Genomic DNA, 4,758 nt, shown 5'->3' with positions numbered 1-4,758 from the left:
CCCCTGCCCCCCCTTACAGCCAGCTTGCCTTTTTAATTTTGCGGGATTTATCGAAAAAGGTTTAGCAGCTCCGTTTCAGAGGCTGAGTAGCGATTTCCAGCCTTCCCCTGCCTTGGTCACTTGCTGAGGAGGTTCCCTCGTCCCGGGTGAGGCATTAAAGCACTTGTTAAAAGTCTGTCCCCTTGGTGAGGAAGGCTTTTCTTATTTCCTTGCTCGTGGGTAGGTTAATGTGAAGTCAGGATGTTGTTTACTTGTACAAGAAAACATTTTGCTTCCTGTTATCACAAAGAACTTGGAAGACTGCAGTTCTGAAGTTTTCACCCTTTGTTTGCTATGGATCCAGCTTTTATCATCGTTTTATCAGTTTAGTCAGTGCTTCTCTCCTTGTTGGCTTTTGGTTTTTTATTTAATGAGTCTTTTACAAGGAAATAAGTGAAAGAAAGAACGTGCCTTAAAGGAGTATATGATTGAAAACCCACAGAAATCGAGATCAAGTTTTGTGTGTGGAACTGTTTCCAGAACTGCTGTTTCCAGAGAACTTTCCAGTGGTTGCTAATACAGAAGGTTTTCATTCTTTGTCTGGTCTGATCCTATAGTTTCCTGACGTTAACTTCTGTAGCAAGTTTTTAGAAATCCATCATAATCGAAGTGCTACTGAAGTGATACCGTTAGGTGGAAAAAATCCGTGTCAGTTTACATGTATGAACAACTAGAAATTGAATCTTTGGAAACTCCCGAAGTTTTAATAATTAGTGTAAGCATAGGGAATACATAGTTGTGTCTGCAGTTGGCTTGACTTTGCTAAGTAGCAATCGGGTACTTTGCTTATCAGAAGCAGCTATGCCCCATTTAAGTGTAAAATAAAATCGTGGGCTTAAAATCTTTTACTTGTTAAAACACTTCTTTAGGGGTCTTTTGTTTGTTCATTTGTTCTGGGGTTGTGGGTTTTTTTTTTTTTAACAGCCTAGGCAACCCAGTACTAAATTCCTTTTATGAGGAGTTGCATGGACTTACTCAGATGAAAATATAGGCAGAATATCTAATGTGTCATGAGATAAGCTTTAATTAAAATGATTTTATCTTTGGCTGTGTTTAATCCTGGCTCTATAACTCCTTGTTGCTAGAGAATTTGCTTTTATGGCGACTGATAAAAAGTAGCATTATAACAGGGTTCCCACGTGAGATATACTGTCCAGTTGCAGATGTTTTGGTGTTTGAACAAACATTTGACTTTAATGACCATTTGTAGTTTTAAGTGGATGCTGGCCCTGTTTAGAGCTGGACTGCTGGGATGTTGACATGTACCAATACCTGAAATTCTTGCAACTGTCAAACACCTTGTAGGAGCTGGTGATGTGATTACCAAAGTCAGTCTCTATAAGAACTGAATAGCCTATAATACACATGCACGCACACACTCGTGTGTGTGTGTATATATATATATCTCTTTGGAAAAGATACCTTCTGTAGAAGGCAAATCAAATAATCAAAGCACTTTTTAATGGTGGATTAAAATGGCCGGGGGGGGAAGTTACCAGATTTATGGCATGTTGCAGACAGATGTCTTTTTTTTGAAAGAATGTTACTACTTAGGATCTTGGTCTGGTATGTAGCTGCTATATTTTCATGTAGTTTATTAAACATAAAGAGAACAAGAAATAATACTTCCTTTGTTAGCATAAGCATTTCTTTGGGTAGCACATAAAGATACAGAACAAACTTCTTGCAGTGGTGAACTGCTGTCACTTTCCTGGGTATTTTTCTTTTTTGTTTTTAATTGAAAAGTAACACATTATGTGGTATTGTTCTGTATAATGCCTACTTTAATTCTCGGAGTAGTTAAAAATGCCTCGACTGAGTACAGTAGGTAGTTTGCAGTGGTTTCAAGATTTACTGAATTGCAGCCTAACTCTTTGAATATGTTTAAAGGTTTCTCTTGGAGGCAAAAAAAAAAAAACAACCCTGTTGCGGAGATTTAGGAGGTCTCACTACTTGTGTTACTGCAAAGTCTAGAGCTCTCTGTTTACCTGTTCATAGTTTTAAAAAGATTCCTTAGTTTAACTTATTTTCCGTGTGTACTGTTAATTAAATTGGCATAGAAAAACCGTGCTTGTTCTTATTATTTGCTTGCTATTAATATATGCAGTTGTGTGTAAGGAATTGAAATAATTCCCTTTCAGGTTAGTAACTGGCTTGTTAGCATGGTTGCTGCCAAAGGGTTAAGCTTCAGCCCTACCATGTTTGGTCTTTTTTCGGCATGCATTGCTTTTAAACAATTTTCCCTCTGACAGAAATTTGATGGGTAGCAATTAGCATAGTGTATTAGCACAGCATAGTTTCAAAATCATTTTAAAAATTGCTGAATATGATTCTCTCTCTTTGTTTGGGGGTATTGGGTTTTTGTGATCTTCCTGTTGCTGCATCAGTTAAGCACCTGTGATAAAGTACAGGAGAATGTATATAAAACTGAGTTTTCCTAAACTCAATAATTATTTATAGTTAATTGTGTCAGATCTTAAAATAATCAGAAAAATATGAACTACTAGAAGAAGCCAGACCCCGTCATTCTTTAAATATGAATAAATAAATTAAATTAATTGTACTGCCAATTGCAATGATCATTTTGAACTGTGATTTAAGGTGTTTAGAGTTATTATTTCTGGGTGGTGAAAAAGGGAATGATCAGCTGCTTACTTTCCTATTGCCACTAGTGGTTTTTCTCCCTGCTGTCACTTTATCATTCATTGCTTATGTCACTTCTGTAACGGTAGTGTTTAGTTTACCTGTGGAGAAAATATAAAACTGAGTATTGTTAAGAAGCATAAAACAAGCTTGGATTTTTGTATATCGGATGGGAGAGAGTGAGGTTTACCCTTTCGTGATAAACATTTCAAAGATCTGAGTGAGAAGGGCTGCTTTGTTGTCAATCTGAATTTTTCTTTGAAAACAATGATTGCTGTAAAATATTTCTGTCCTCATTCATGGCCTCTGCCAAAGCAGCGTCTGAGGACCTGACTTTACCTGCAGTAGAAATCATACAGAAAAGTGTAAGTGTTGAAGTCTGGCTTCACTTCATTGCTGTCAGCAGTGGTCTTGTGTTGTTGAAATCCCCCTTCTCTCTTGGGGTGGGGAGGAATAACCATTTATTGGCATGTTCCAAATTTAACTTACGGTTTATGAAGAGGGGTGAAATGCTGATGTCGATCCCCCACACGCCACCACTCAGAATAAGCGTTTCTGGTGTCTGAATTTCTACGTTGTTACAGCAAATGCAGAGGACGTTCTGGGAGGAGTGTGCGTTTGTATTGAGTGTGTCCCCCTCCTCCCCACCCCTCAGAGAAGCATAACTGGCACTGCCAGCTGCTTTTTCATTTGGCTTGAGATAAAAATACACTGAACAGAAAAACATCTTCTCTTGACAGAAATACTAACAGAAGTCATAATCTTTTGAAATACTTTGCTGTCTGTTTCCCTATTTAGTCTTTTCCAATTAATATTTTTATAGTCTCTTCCTTTGTCTTGAGTTAGTAAATTAACTGTATTGTGTTGTGGTTAAATTAGGTACTGAATTTTTTTTAAAAAACAAATTGGCTCTTGGCTTGTTGGTTTCGCCTTTGTCTCCTGTAAGCTGGCTCCAAAGTTGTATTGGTACTTAAAATTTTTACTAAAAATTATTTTAATGAAAGCTCTTGAATATGAGAAGTTTGCTGTTGGTATTGAATCTTCCAGTGAGATTAAAATGTTGCATTTTAAAAGGTATTTAAACAGGGTTGGGGTTTTTTTTCACTCTTTATTATCAGGTGCCTTGGATCTTTTGTAGAAAACTAATTTTAAAAATTAGTGAAGAATCAGTGACTCAAACCATATGGAAAAGTTACTGACTTTGTTTTAATCCTTTCAGTTCCAAGTATGGCTGCAGGGATGTGGAAATTCCTCTGATAGGGGAATGATTGCAAAAGCTGGGGATGGAAGCATTAAAGAGAGTCACCTTGTATACGGTGTATTTGAGAAGAAAGGCATGGTCATGATATGGTACTGTAAAGATTTAAGGGAGATCCTGTTCACCACAGATGTTGTATCAATCCCAGATACAAAATACTGTGGCATTCCGTGGATGATCTTGCTGTTTTACAGGGTAATGGAAGTTCCTTAACCCAGCCTGTCCTGAGTTCCTTATCTACAAGATTTGAAAATCGAATCATAATTTACTGGTGGGACTGGTCATAAATCACACTGACACCATGGGCCCTGGGAACTGTACTTCATCTACCAGAATGCAGTGTTTTCTGATTGGAGTTAAAAGCCTGTTGCCTGTAAACTAGTTATTCAGCTGTCTTTGCTTAAGAAAAGTATGACGTGATTTAAGACTATTGCTGGAATTTCCTGGTTTGTTCATTTGTGTTGGGCATCACAGACCCAATATGATTAGAGGATCTCAGCCTTAGTCTTACTTAGAATTTCAAATCTGTTCCTCACAAATGACTTTACAAGAGATCCTGCTTTGAGGAAGCTGTGATTTGCTTTTTTAAAAAACATGACTATTTGTGTATAGCAGGGTGGCAACATTATACTGGTGTTTACATAACTTCAGCAGATAAACTTTCCACCTCTTGAAGTACCTATGTCTAATATTGTCCCATTTTTAGATGTGGTTTGAAAGACTTTTATTAATGTTTTGAATACTGGCTTTTACAGTGGAGATTGCTCCACTTTATGTAAAGTACTTCAGTGTGTGATGGACTGATTGACAAGTTCATT

The sequence above is a fragment of the Charadrius vociferus genome, unplaced genomic scaffold, assembly GCF_000708025.1.
Source record: "Charadrius vociferus isolate BGI_N301 unplaced genomic scaffold, ASM70802v2 scaffold549, whole genome shotgun sequence".
NCBI classification, from domain to species: Eukaryota; Metazoa; Chordata; class Aves; order Charadriiformes; family Charadriidae; genus Charadrius; species Charadrius vociferus.
The sequence above is the reverse complement of the archived record's forward strand: the minus strand, read 5'-3'. Positions refer to the sequence as shown.